Below are 15,660 nucleotides of genomic sequence, written 5' to 3'. Positions count from 1 at the left end.
ACTCCATAATCAGAATGGCTTTAAAATTGGAGATGGCCTTGAGGGGTCACCAACACAAGAGGGGTTAGGAGATCAAACTTTTTGGAGGGCTATCTTGTCAGCAAAACTGATGCCCTAGGTGACCCAACTGGGCTAGACCTAGGTAAAGGTGACAAAGAGTTGATTTTAGGTGACAACCTCTTGGTATATCAGTGCCTTAGTCTTGGGAGAATGGAGTTTATGATAAATATGAATGAGGACCTTTGGTTCTTGGTCAAGGAGGCCTGAAGACCACTTCGCTAGTCTTCTGGGTCAAAGGGATGCAATCTCGCAACTTTTATACGTCGATGTGCAAATGGTGATGGCTTATCAAGATGAATTTGTTGATAGAATTACCCCTAGGAGATTTCATTTAAATTACATGGCCTATACATTGGGAGATGCTATATAGAAACAAAATTCCACAATTTAAGCAGTGAATGCATGCAACGATTAGCTCTAAAAATAGCCAAAATCCCAGTACAATGTATATGACAAAGTAAAACAAGAATAACATTATAAGAATGTACTTGCATGTAATAGAGTATATCCAACCATCCACAATTTGAAAATAGAGAAGCTCCAACACAAGATAAACCAAATCCACACATCAAAATTCATCCATAAAGCTCTAATTCATCCTCCAAGAAAAAGTGCAAAATTCTCAAGAGAGAGAAGAGATCCAGTCCAAAGTGATGATGAGCAAATGAACTCATCTCACTTGTATTTATACACTAATGAAGAGTTTGAATTAGTCTCCTTGGCCTACATAAGCCCCAAAATTAAAACAATGTGCTAATAATCTAACTTTTGGTGACAAGCCCACCAAATTAGCTTACAAATGAAAGAATAAGCCTCTCAAGAGGTCAAATAATAATCTATGCATGTCGTAGAGCCCTCTAAGAGGCCTGATGAAGTCCATGGGTGCCATAATGAAGAGTAGGACCCTCAAAAGTGATGGCTAAGGGGTTGGCCCCTTGTTCTCCAAACAATAAACATGTGGTGCTCCCAATGGGTGTGGGGGCACAATAATAACCTCATGGGTCTCCAAATGAGTCAAAGATGCCTGTAGATCATCTGCAAGGGCTCTGATGATGGTGTAGGGGATGCCACATCGTCCTACAAGTCCTGGGTCAGTTGCCAAGTGCATGGTACATCTGTGGGGCTGACTGGGCATAGGTGAACCAGGTGCATCTTCCTCATCCAATGGGAGTATCTCGAGCATCTTTGACCATTTTTGGGGATCCATGGTGTGCTGTCTACTGCTGTGGAGGCCCATGGCTCTCAACACACACACTCTACATGTGCCAATGTAGCCCTCTGGAGGATTAGGACCCTGTATAGGGAGACCAAACCCAAGGTGGAGACCATCTACAATCCTGCATAAGATCCAATGCGTCTCCTTGTCTTCCAGTACAACAAGTCATTAGGGAAATTGAGTAAATGTGCTTACCAACCATGGACCGCAGGTGGGGACTTCATAATGGCCTGCCCTTCCATAATGGCTTTCGTCATGTGCCAATGTCTCTTAAACTCCAAATGGGGTTAACCTAGTATCCTATTAGGTGGTTTCTACTTCTAAAGGGGGTAACATGTTCCAGGTACATCCTTCAAAAGGTGGTGGCATGTGACAAATAGGTGAATGGAGTAGGGGATGAGAAGGGACAACCCTGGGCCACATGCTGGGGTACAAGGGTAACTAATAACAATGAAGCCCACACTTGGGTTTATAATGTATAGGAGGGAACAATCGTGGTACATGAGGTGCCCCGACCTTGATTTTTCCGCCCTTCTTTATATGCCTTTTGCCTTTTTATGATTTTTGTTGATTAATTGCTCGGGCCTCAAGGGGTAAGAGCATGATGCATAAGATATAGCAGTGGATACCCCCTTTCAAGGTAGGGCGGTTCATTTCTCACGAGGAGTTGGGACAATCATGGGTTCTTATATGATGAAGGAGGCTCATAGAACCTGTAGGAACCAGGGTGATGGCCATGATGATGGGGTAGAGGTCATGTATTGGATTTTTTCCACGTGCTAAATGTGTTTGTCCTGACCATCTTTTGCATTTTCTGGTACATTTTTCTGTTGAATGTGGCCAACTATGTTGTTGTCTTTCTTTTTAGCTACATCAACCTCTAGGCATCATTCCAGGCCTAACCCAAGGTGTGGGCAAGGGGAAGGGGCGAGCTAACCTTATGTGGACCCAATGGAGGAATGTGGACCCAAGTGGGAGAAATGATGAATGGGGTAATAATGTGTGAAAAGGGGGGTAATATAAGCAGATAAGGGAGCGGGACCACACAACCAAAATCGAGGTTTCCTGTGAAATACCATCCCTAAAGCCAAATGGTCAGTAAAAGAGATCCCACAGGACTAGAATCCAAGGTTAATATCCAAAAGGGGTCTAGGGAAGAAGAGCACAGACCTAACCCATTCTTTTCGATGAATCCCCCCATTAATCCATGCTTAGAAGTGTCTATGATAAGCAAACTACAATACTCAATTACCAAATGACAAGGCATACCTTTAGGTTCGGGAGGCCCAACCAGTGTTGCAGGAACCCCCCCCCCCCCAAAGGATCCAAAGGCAGATCTGCGCCCCGTACAGATCTGCCATCGATCCTTCGGCGGAACCGCGGATGGGAAAATTGGATCCGCGGTTCCTCTATTTTTTGGCGATTCCTGCAAATTTGGATTCGTGGGGGCCCGATTCGCGACTCCTATTGCTTGATCCGCAGTTCCTATTTCCCGATCCGTGGATCCGAAAAGGATCAAGTGCGGATCTGAGGAGGTTCGGGCGTGTATCCACCGCGGATTGCGAGCAGATCCAAGAGAAGGTGGATGGTTCCGCGGGGTTTTTTTTGTTTTTTGTTTTTGGAAATTTTGAATTGTTCTGTGAGGAACTACACTTTCCAAATACTCCCAAGGTACCCCTTGATGCTCCTTAGATGCTTCCTAGATGCTCCCTAATGGTAATGTTAAATTCTTAAAGTAAAAGTGACATTCTCCTTTATCTTTCATTTCCATCCTTTTACTTAAATTTTTAACATTACCATGAAATGACTCGGGATGTTTGAGAGTGGTTCCAACCTCATCAGACTTCATATGGAGAAAATAGAATTTCATATCCCATTCAAAATTCAACAGACTTAATAGTTTTCAGGATCAATGGGATTGTGGCGTTTCATTGGATTATATCATGTATGAGGGCATGTGATTGGCATTTAATCAAGAGCAACAAGCCCTATATGTACCCCAGTGTTGGTGTTATTGATTGTTGAACTCCTTTGTCATGGCCTTATCAATTATGTACCCTTCACTCAAGTCAAAATCATTGATCAGGCATGTAAGCTTTCTGTACCATATTATAAAGCTTGGATTAGGCTGTTTGATCAAAATTAGGCAATGTTGACTAAAATCCCTATAGAATTGAAGTAGAGGCAAAGGCTAGACAAGAGAAGAGGAATCTAGATTGTAGATGGTTGATGCTGGAATAATTAATCATTGATGTACAATGGATGCCATATCTATCTTGATTTATGTAAAAATATGCATGTTTTCATGTCTTCTACAACTAATTTGGTATTTTGGATTTTTTTTAATATAAATGCAAAAAAATATAAAAAATTATATATATATATATATATAGTAGATGCTTCTGAGACGCTTCGCTTCCAAGATTTTTGGAAAATGACGCTTCCACGTCCCTGCTTCCAAAAAACGTCCTCATTTCGTCCCCGCTTCGTGCAACATTGGGCCCAACTTCAAACATACGATCATGGCAAATGAGTGAGGGACCACATCACTGGCTCAGGTTGTGGATAAATGGCACAATGAGCTAGCTAGTGGCTGCAAGGGGCTGCCAGCTGAGGACGATCTTGGAGATTTTTTTTTCTCCTAGGGATATAACCCACAAAATAGTGGTTAACATCTGGCACCAACTAGGACATGATCTCTCTCGAAGTGGGCGAAGCTACTCGAATGTGAGGTCACGAGAACTCTAGCAATTTCTTGGTTACCGTAGACCTATCACCTGCACATATAATAGATAGAAAACCACGAGGCAGCATGCTTTTGTGACGTCTCATGATCACACATGCTCTATGTTAGACCATAAAATCAACAGAAAAATAAAACATGCAGATATGCACCTATCTACCATGAGAAATATCATATGACGTTAATTCTAATGCAAAAATCATCATGCAATGCATCCTACTCTACCATGCATATGATACAATGTCAAGTCTCAAGGAAGGAGGTGATACGACTTAATTTGACTGGCTCAGGCCAAAGTTCGTCGTTAAGTTTGGCAATGTAGTAATAATCATCCCCAACCTTTCCATGAATCCTGACAGGTATGGGATCTTTATCAACCAAGACTAAATCCCCAACCTTATATTCTTTCTTAGGCTTCCACTTTTTACTCGTTTGAGAGATTGGTCGCTTGAGGATACAAACTTCTTGAGTTGGGAGAATAGGGGAAGGCTTCTCGATCTCACATGTCTCATAGTAAGGTCCAGGCTTGATCACATGAGGTAAGTAGGTTCCCTATAAAGGATAAAAGGGGTGCCATCGGATTGCAGAATGGTTGCATATGATAAGTCCATTTGAACATGCCCCCCAATGGTAGCTCCCCATTTCCTAGATAATAGCATCCCCCACACATCAGGAATATCAATAACAATAACATCCATGAGGAGGGATATATCGAGATTCCTAGCTAAAGAAACCTTAAGGTCTTTGACGATACCTTCGACTTCCACAGGTTTGGAATTAAAAACACACACCTTTTTGTACGGTTGACTGATGCTAAGACCCAATTGCTTCATAACAGTCAAAGGCATGATATTTGCAGAAGCCCCTGAGTTTGACATACAATTGTGTAAGAAGAGGCCATTGATAGCCAAAGTAAGCAAGAAAGGTTCATGCCTAGGGTTTCTGTCAGGGATATGAATGTTTTGTAATTCATCAGGGAGTTCTTTTTCCTGAATTCCCAGGGACTTCTTAATTTGTTGTTGTTGTTCAGGAAGCTTAGCGATCTCTTTTAGAGGAACGAGTATAGTCATCCTTCCTATGACAGTCCCTATGTCGATGTCAAGTTTAATCTCTTTCCCCTTTTCTTTCTTCTTGATGTATTCTTTCCTTGGCGGATCCTTCTTGTGATGAATTTTGGGGATGGATTCTTTGAGAGGGGCTTGCTTAGGTAATGGATCTTCTTTAGGTGGTTCCTCAGGAGTCGAGGGGTCTTTGCCCTTTTCTTTTCGTGAATATTGGACCCCTTTGAATCTTCCTTTGCTATCATAGTTAAGAATGGATTCTTCCTTTTCCTCTTTAAGGGTGACCTCGCTAATGGGAGGATGTGTGTATGACCCCCCCAACAAAATGTTGAAGATGTCAGATTCCACAAGGTTGGCTTGCTCACCAGTTTGTTCATCCTCACTTTCTTCCCCTTCACTTTCCTCATCCTCGGATGAAGAGTCTGGCTCAACGACATTAGTTGGAGCCAAAGTGTTTGGGATTTGGGAAGAGCTTGGCCTATCTTCTTCACTTTTCTTTTTGGGAAAAGGCTTTCCTTTAGGGATATAACTTGATTTTTGGGCCCTTTCCAAGGCGGTGATTTTGTTCATGATAACCCTGTCACATGCATTGGCTTCTTCGGTGAACTTTTCCATCCTTTTGAGAATGGTAAGGATAGTTTCCTCATGTTGATCTTTGGACTTCTTCTTCTTGATATCAACTTTAGCTCTAGGGTGGTCATTGATATCAACCTTCGAGATTCATATGTTTTCTTCAACTTCCATTGCCATCTCTTTGGCTTCGAACAAAGTGGAAGGTTTCGTATCCCTTAACACATAGGTGAGATAGCCACCCACCGCCTTTATGAATTTATCAAGGATGTTGGCTTTAGATGGCTTCAAATGTTTAGGTATGTCTTTGACTACCCTATTGAACTTTTGAATGAACTCTCGCACATCCTCCCTTCCCTTGGTTTTTTCCCAAGGAAAAATCGTAATTTTATTAATGAAAACAAAATTACTTGTTGTAGATGCTTGCAAGAATTCCATCATCCAGTCAAATACTGATGATCATAAGTTCATACAAAATAATCAACTAACAGATGAAGAGAAAAGGTTAACCTTTTCTCCATTTCTTCTTTTCAACCTTCCGCCATTCTCCTTGAGTTGGCGTGGATGAGACAATAGCTAGTTGATTTCCTTCTTCTATTCTTGTAATTTCCTTGTCTGAATTAGAATTATCTGAGACATGGTGACGTTTGTATCCGCCAGAGTCCTTTGCTTCAGGTATCCTCACCAGGGACCTGTATTTCTGTCGCTTCTTGAGAGGCTTTCCCCTTTCCTTCTTTTTCTTGTGTATTCTGGTTTTCCACATTGGAAATGGGATCCTTTTCTGCTTCATCCTCTTCCTCTGCTGGCATATTAGAGGGAAATTGCCATCCTTTGGGTTGCTTTCCTGGTTTCTTCTTCCTTCGCAACTCTTTCTTGGTATCGGGGCACGTGTTTTGTAGATGTCCTGTCTGTCGGCATATTCGACATCTGAAGGCTGTGTTCTCAAAATCTAGGAACTGAGTCCAGCTCTACTTGTGTGACAAGTGAATGCGATCTGGCAAGCCTTTATTGAGGTCCACCTCCACACATATTCATGCAAATGTATAGATTCGTTCTTCCATTCTTTGTGTGTCTGTCTTTATGAATCGTCCTAAGAGATTCCCAATGCCTTCTAGAGCTTGGGGATGCCAAAAATGAAGGGGAAGGTTATGTAGCCTAACCCAAACCGACATTCTTGATACAATCATGGTGTTTGCATCAAAATCTGGGAACCATGGGGTAATGAAAAGTCCCGTCGATCCCCAAAACCATGGACCTTCCTGAAGGACAAATTCTCGATCCTCCGATGATGCAAACTTTACTATGAAGAATCCCTTGGAGCAGAGGTGTATTTCATAGTTTGTTGTCCAATTTGAGAAGATCCAATGGAAGAGGTCCATTGGTTTTGGCCAAAAACTATTAAATCTGCAGATGATGGCTTGAGCTTCATAAGTTGTGCAGAGATCGTTTGTTTCCGGAAGATCTATAATCAGTTCTAGGACATGATTCAGTTGCTCCACTATATAGGGACTGGGGATATTGTGTGTTTGTTCTGGGTTTGTTGTAGCTGTTGGTTCCCCTTGGAGGATGTCTTTGAAGGAGAGACCACCATTTATATGTTCTTGATTCGGTTCTGTACCTTTGGGTAAGCTAGAGCCAGCAACACCTCCTGCTCCCTTTGATTTACTTGATCCAGCTGCTCCGCCTCTCAATCTCAGATTTAGGATGATGGTGGTTGCATGAAGAATGTTGTATTCATGTAGACTTTGATCATCCTGCATAGATTTGCCACCACAGGTCAGGTTTTGCTGATGTGAGATTTTGCACGATACTTTGCTTCATTTGAGAAACCTTATCAGATGTCGACACGCAAACTAATGATGATTTACCATCAGGGGTTTTTAATTTTTTTTTGGAAAAAGTTTTGTTCTTCCTGATCCAAGGAGTCATGCGATTCGGACTTCGGTTCAGTGCCATATGACGATTCTGTTGCCTATAGTGGACACTGATATGAGGGCATAATTGTCGATTGCGAGTTCCTTAATACTTTGGGATCTATTATGTATGAGAGTAGATCTGAAGAAAAGGGTTCCAAAAACCTCGGTTTTGATCTCGATCTGTCTTGACTGATACTTATTGCTCATAAGATGGGTGGAGATCCTAGATCCAACAAGGGTGATTCAAGATTTATTGGATACACCGCCTCAGTGATGGAGATCGATGCGCTGATTTCGGTCCATCGATTGAGTTCTTTTGGCAGATCTTCTGTGACAAGAGACAGAGGCAGAGAGGATCTATTCCATCTTGCCTCTTATGTGAATCCAGATCTGGCTTGTACCTGCACACCCTTGAACAGACTTTCCGTCCTTCTTGTAAGGTATGGGCAATTTGGGGCTCAGCTTCCAAAATCTGTGCACCCCCAACATTTTGTTCAGAGCTCCTGAAGTGTGATATCACTGATGCGGAGATCCACCCACATAGATCACTGTAGGAATGTCCATAGGAGTGCTTTTGCGTTTCTGCTGGTGCAGATTTGGCCCAAAACAATAAATCATAAAAAGAAAAAGACTCCCATCCCTTTCGCAATCGGTAGATGATTCAGAACTGGGTATCGAATGTGATCGAAGAGAGATCCCAAAGAGTTGTATCCCATTCGACACAGTACAGTGGTTCTGGAGCTGTCCTCCAATGCAGTGGTCGAGTAATGCAACCCCAACTTTGGTCGTTGTGTCGACGATCTCTTCAACAACAGAGAACAAAGAAACCCTAGTGCACACCACGTTCCTTCGCTCCCTTCCCATGGTTATTTGGTAGAATTTTTCGATATTGAAGGGTCCTTGTGCATTGCATGACCACCTTTTCATGAATAAGTCTTCAAATTCATTGGAGTCTTGTATGCATGCAGGGGGAAGGCTAAGGTACCAATCCCTTACTTGTACCTCAAGTGATAAAGCGAAAAGCATCATGAGCCTATCTTCATCAAAGATCATTCTGGGGGACATTTGTGGATAAAATCCTTCAATAAAACCATGGGCAGTCCAAGTAGCATCCCCTTTGAATTTGGGTAACCATTGGTTATATTTTTCAGGTAGTGGCTTGGGATCGTCACTTAATTTCAAAGGGGCAAAGACACTAACCAAGTGTCTTTTACTCTTGGTCATCTTGGGTTGATCTTGCGTGGGGTCAGTGTTTGAACTAGATGGAATCTTTGGAGATGGATCATTGACCTTCTCAAATTCAGGGAAAAGGGCGGTTCCAACAGGTGATGGAGTTCTCTCTCCCCTTTTTGTCGCAACGCTAGTTAAAGGAGGAATGTTGTCGCCTTCAAGTAAACTAGGGGTTTGGACAATGAGTGGAGTCGCTAGAGGAATGCTTTATAGATGTCGTCAATGAATCAATTCCTCAATGATTCACTAGGGAGGTAGACTTGCTTCCTTCCCGACAACGACGCCAAAATGTTACCACTCAAACTAGCAGGGGACCTAAAGGGAAAATGCTAGACCAAAGGCAACAAGTGGAGACTTAGCCCACTGTCACCTCAGCCCACTGTCACCTCAGCTAAGGCTCCCTACTGTTTATGGACTTTAACCGATGGGAGGAGTCTCGATATATTATGGAGTCACCAATGAAGGATAAATTAATGAGTGGATGTGGGGTGACCCCAAATGATCCCTTTCCAGAAGAGGTTGAAGGATAGAGCTTGCTTGCTTTCTAAGCAAGGTACAATGTCTTCTAGGAAAGGAATGGGAGGGTTAGGTTTAGGGGAGATGATTTGTGAACGAGTTTCCTAATACCTAAAATCCTTATTAAAATTGGTATCCCAGATGGTTCTTGAAGAATTCCTTTTTAAAGGAATGGGACCACATGGGACCAAGTGGACTTAGCCTAGGTTAGGAGGTAAGAGTTTAGCAACCAATGATGTTCTTAACCTAGACAAGGTGGGGGAAAGGATCAAAGAAAGAATATTCACTCAAAGGTGTTGAATTGATCCTATGAGGCACTAGCCTTGGGGATACTAGGGCAAAGTTTGATCTCGGAGCTAGGGCTTGGCTTTTCTCACAACTCCACTGTCGGAATGGCTTCAAAATTGGAGGAGGCCTTGAGGGGACTCCAGCGCAGGAGGGCCTAGGAGATCGAAATTTTTGGAGGGATATCTTGTCGGGAAAATGATGCCCTAGGTGACCCAATTTGGCTAGATCTAGGAAAAAGTGAAAAAGAGTTGATTTTAGGTGCTCACCTCTTGGTAGATCAGTGCCTTAGTCTTGGGAGAATGGAGTTTATGATAAATATGAATGAGGACCTTTGGTTCTTGGTTAAGGAGGCCTGAAGACCACTTTGCTAGTCTTACCCGTTAGAAATTTCCTAGTCTTACCCTTTAGAAATTTTCCTGCACTATTTGGTTTATTTCTCCTACTTGTTTAATTACTTAACAAGTTATTTAACCATATAAATACTGAAATAAACACAATGCAGTCTCAACCATCTACAGATCATCAACTGAAAGAAATAGACAAACACACAAGGGACACTGTTATTTTTGGACAAACGTCCCTGGAAAAACCCAACTTGGGAAAACCGGTGCAACAGTTTTGAGGGTTTTATTATTAAGCAAATTTTCTTGAGTACAATTGGGTGCCAAACTGGCTCACCTGACAGAGAAATCTATCTGGCAGTAATACCTCTCTTCAGAAGCAGATATTCTAAAAGTCTGCTCCACGAAACTCTCTCCAGCACCTCTCTAAGGCTCAGTGTTAGCCCTCCTGGCCTCTGCGTCAGCCTGAAACCCTCTACGTCAGCCCTCTGAGTTTTTGCGCAGCCTCTATGGCCCTCTGTGTCACTTCTGTAGCCTCTGCGTCACTCACGCAGGCCCTCTGGCTCTCTGCGCAATCACTGCTGGCCTTTGTGTGGCTCCTTTTGGCTCTGCGTCTGCCTCTCTGCCTTTGCGTTGGTCTTCCGACACTATCTCTGCCTCTCTACTATGCACTCACTGCCCCTCGTTGCAACTCTGATCACTGGTTCGATTTCTCTTAGCAAACCCCACTCTAGAAAATCGAACTGATTGATCACTCTGGTGTATCTCCAACTGACCCTCAAGCCTCCTCTTATACTTTTTCTGTTGAGTCTTCAACGACCGAGATTACATCTCTAATCAACGACTAAGATTAGATTTGGCTTGATCCATGTCATTTAGAACCTTCTAACCCAATTTTATATTAATACCCATTAATATTTTTATTTTCCTAAGTTTAGACTTAGGAACCCATTAAAAATATTAATTATTTTAATATCTGCTTCATCAGGCAGAAGTTCCCCAAACCATTTTTGGGTCTTAGAGATCTCATGTACTTTAGCCTCTCCACCAATTTTCATGGCTAGAGCACATCTGATGCTACCCCAAATCAACATCTTGGTTCTGCCTTACATTACCAGATCCGACAAAGGGAGGGGCAAGATCTGCAGACCTAATCCGAATTCGGATCCGCCGAAATACAGTGAAAATACAATAGGTGGCGTTTCTGATTTTTTGGGAAATAGACCCTGGTCACAAGAGACGGATCCAATGAATTTTATCGGAACCCGCAGAAATTAAAAGCCCTTTGCCGAAACCGCGAAAGTGAAAAGCTTGGAAATTTAGGGTTTTGACTATTCGATAAAGTTAAAAGCCCGGTGGTCCCTCTTTGTCGACAGTGCACCCTACACAAGCAAAATTCACAAGGAATTGTTTAGCGTTATTCGGTGTTCGACGTTATTCAATGTTTAGCTCACTGCTCGACAACCTACATAGCTCGCTGCTCGACTGTTCGGCGTTCGGACCAAGGTATAACCCTGTCGTATTATTACCATTATTTTCAGATTTCCACGGATACGAATATGTGTGCCATCGTTAACCTCTCGTGGGCCGTGTGCCGTCATTAACCTCTCGGTGCTCACTTGTTGGTTGTTCCTTCTTTCGCCGCACCTGCCTTTCGCAAAGTTTGAAATGGTCACTATCGAAATGGTCATTGCCATGGCATTCCATTGCCTCTCGAGTTTGTCTCTATTGCCGCTACTTAATATATATTATAAAATGGTCACTATAATAGTGTAATTTGCGTATGGCATATGATCCTAAATAGTAAAATGTGTGTGTATATCGAGACATAGCAAACTTTTGTAAATGGTATTATGTATATTTACAAATACATTTAAATATATATTTTCAACATTTAAATTTACCAATTAAATTTATGAACATTTAAGTATATTGACAATGTTATGTATGAACCCTTGTCTAAACCTTGGCTAACCCTATTTTTATTAAGTATCAAACCCTATGTGAAACTCCTATTCTTATTAAGTATCACACTCTATTTTTATTAAGTTTCATTGTATCAATTTGGACTCCTATTAGACATTCCCAACAGTGACAGATACATCGTGGTTTTTCATCATAAATGCAGAGAACGTTTTGTGTATTAGATGAAGTGTATTTTAATTTTTAAATGTGTATTGATAATATATTATAATTTGAATTTTATATGCAGTAAGGTAACCTATAGACCATTATCATTATGGAACCATCACAACATGAGTAGAGTAAAGGGGGAATCATCAAAACAAACCCAAAATCTCCTCTATCGCAGAATGTGGAGATTATTGGAAAAAATCCTAGAGGTGGTTCATTTAAATGTAAGTGCAATGAATGCCAAGATATCAAAAATGGCTCATATACTAGAGTGAAGGCCCATCTCACTGGTCAAACTGACACAGGGGTGCAAGCATGCATCGGGCAAAAGATGCAAATGGAAAACTTGGCCAAGGTTTGAGTCTGGGAAAAATGAAATTCTATGCATCTTTGCAAGAAGCTGCTGATAGGAAGCTTGCAAAGGGAAAACACCCTGTGCAAAACTCTACAACTAGGTCTCCATTGCCATCTAAGCCTGTTGCTACAACTAATAAAAGACCCACTCTAGGCCCTCTTGAAGAAACTTTCAATAATCAAGGTAGATGCATAGCCGATGAACATGTAGCTCGTTGTATCTGTGCAAATGGGCTAGCATTCAATTTGGTGCATTCTCCTTATTGGCAACAAATGATTAAGGCAATTAATGAAGGGCTGAAAGGGTACAAAAGCCCTGGATATGAAAAGGTCTGCACTTCTTTGTTGGCATCAGAGAGACAATCTGTGGATAGTCAGCTATAGGCAATCCAGGATACATGGGCAGAAAGTTGAAATAGGGTGTCCATCATTTTTGATGGATGGAGAGACCAAAGAAACTGTCTATTAATTAATGTTGTTGCAGTATGCCCCTAAGGGGCAATGTTTTTGAAGGTTGTTGATTGCGGTGGAATAGAGAAAGATGCATCTTTCATATCCACAATTCTTATTGATGCAATAGAAAGTGTGGGGTCACAAAATGTTGTCCAAGTCATTACGGACAACGCACAAGTTTATAAAGTTGTAGGTTTGATTGTGAAAGGTTGATATGATCACATCTTTTGGACTCCATGTGCAGTGCATTCATTGAACCTTATGCTTGCCAAGATTGGTGAGATTGAATGGATTAATGAAATATATGTAACAAAAAAAGAAATCCAAATGTTCATAACCAATCATTCAATGTCCCAGGCCATATATCAAGGTTTTGCAAAGTTGGAGCTACTGAAGATACTCTTTTTTTAATCAATATTATTTGTATTGGAAATTCTTAATTTTAATTACAAATTTATATATGATTTCTCATTTGAGATTTGACTTTTTGAAACTTGTAGGTTACTGAAACTCGTTTTGCCTCCCACACTCTTGTCATAAAGAGGCTTGTGGAGGTGACATAAGCATTACAAGCAATGGTCATTGACCCTCTTTGGGAATCATGGAAGACTTCCACTTCTGATAGAGGGCAAAAAATCAAGTCCATCATTCTTGATGATGCATGGTGGGACAAGGTCCAATACCTTGTGCGGTTTACTGAACCAATTTTGACATTGATCAGGGCATTTGGCACAGATACACCTTGCTTGGGGGAAGTTTATGAAAACATTGATAGTATGTTGGAGAGGGTAAGGGAAATTATCAGGGCAAGTGAAATTATCAGGGCCTATGCATTGCACCCTAAATATTATCATTCTAAAATTTTGTCTTTACCCAGTAGAACAATGCCAAAGAATGATTCTAAAGTCGTACAAGGATACAAGACAACTTTGAGGAAAATTTATAGAGATATGGGAGTTGCAATGGAAGTACGCCAAGAATTTGGAGGATTTGTACAATCTACTGGTAGCTTTGCAGATCCAGTAGCTATGGATGATCGAGGGCATCTTGATCCTATTACATGGTGGGGCTTCCATGGTGGGGATAACATTCATCTTTCCAGTCTAGCCACCAGGTTGTTATCACAGGTTGCTAGTTCCTCATTAGTTGAGAGGAATTGGAGTTCATATGGCTTCATCCATTCAGTGAAGCGAAACAGGCTAGGAGCGGCAAAGGCTGAGGATCTTGTGTATGTTCATTCCAACCTTTGTCTTCTATCACATGTTGAACCAGAGTATAAAAAAGGTCCGGGCAGGATGTGGGATGTGGAGCCTGAGATCTCTGACTTGAACCTGACACTGAACGCCATGACTCACCTCAACCTACTTGAGGATATTGTTTTACCACCAGTCCAACCTAATGATGCAACTTCCTACATTCCAGGACCCCCATCAGCTATTCGTGATGTAGAGTTGCAATATGCAAAAGATATGCAAATCCATTTGAGGATATGTAAATGTATTTACTATTATCATTTATGATATTATGTTTTTTGATACTTTGTATGAGGGAGGTTGCATCATTTCAGTGTTTAAGTGTTTCATATTTATAATATATCTAATGGTTTCAGTTCTAAAAGTGTTTGATGGTTCCAAGGAGTAATTGATTTTTGAACTCTAAAGTATTTTTAAAAAATTAAAAAAATTATTATATTTTAATTTTTTTGTACTTGGACATATCCGGATCCCGTATTTTCAAAAAACTAGCAGATCAGGATCGGGATCAGGATCTGTATCCGAATCCTGGTAACTTAGGTTTTGCCTCAGTTGTGGGGTTTCGGTGCTTAAGGGGTCTTGGCTGTAACAGGTTTGAACTTACAATATTTTGGCCTTAGGAAGTTCACTGTCCAATGCCATCATTTGGCCACAATAACTCTGTCTAGTCCAGGCATCCTTTGCTCTTATTAACCACAAAGGGTGCGCTCTGCTTCAAACGAGTTTCCACAGGGGATCTGACCACCAATACAACAAATCATCCAGTAATTAGCTTCTGAGGAATACGTCTAACCTTGGCCTTGAGATACCTTGCTGTTCCTTAGGCGAAAAATTTCCCTGTGCCAAAACAAGTAGAAAAGGAGGAAAAATAAAGTGAATATAAGTTTATCAACCAGGGTGGAATCTTTCACCACTGAAATTTATAGGAGAAAAAGGAGTTTTAAAACCCTCAGAGCCTCAGGCTCAAGAAAAACAGAGATAAATGATCCAATCCAATGGTGATCCAAATGAATTCAACCCTCTTGTATTTATAGATTTCCTTGAGGGGATTCCTTCCTCAATTAATTGAGTGAAATTCACATCAAACCCCAACTTTGTGTTTTCTGCCTCAGGTTCTCCATACTTGCCCAAACATAGGGTATTTTTGGGTTCCCCCCCCGTCCTTTATCAAGGATTATAGCCTACGGGGATTGATAGACTACTTTGTCTCTTGGATAATTAATTTCTCCGGAACATTACAGAATGCAAGTAAAACGGCATCAAAACTTAATTTTCCCCAGAGCCAAAACCCCCTTATTTCCATATTTCTCTAATGATTACCTTTAACTGCCAAATTATACATTAAAAATGTAAAAGGAGTGAGAAGACTGCATTCCATCTGTGTGCAGATTTAGTTCTTTCCGTTTTGTATATGTTCTCTCAGAGAATAAAGACAGACGTCTAACTTTTTCCTCTTGGTCTATGCTAATAAGTTTGAAGATTCTTCAAAATCTTTTGTAAAATCTGGAACATCTGAAGATTTCAAA

The 15,660-nt window shown here is 41.2% G+C and overlaps 1 protein-coding gene across 1 annotated transcript in view; it reads left to right on the top strand.

Annotated features, from left to right (window-relative positions):
- Nucleotides 1-15,660, top strand: part of LOC149257462 (threonine dehydratase 1 biosynthetic, chloroplastic-like) — a 138,549-nt gene that overhangs the window by 55,153 nt on the left and 67,736 nt on the right. The window lies entirely within an intron of this gene.

This window comes from Pinus tabuliformis, chromosome 6, assembly GCF_031772625.1.
Source record: "Pinus tabuliformis cultivar Carrire ecotype Pingquan chromosome 6, CPIR1, whole genome shotgun sequence".
NCBI classification, from domain to species: Eukaryota; Viridiplantae; Streptophyta; class Pinopsida; order Pinales; family Pinaceae; genus Pinus; species Pinus tabuliformis.
This window is presented reverse-complemented; position numbering and strand designations above follow the sequence as displayed.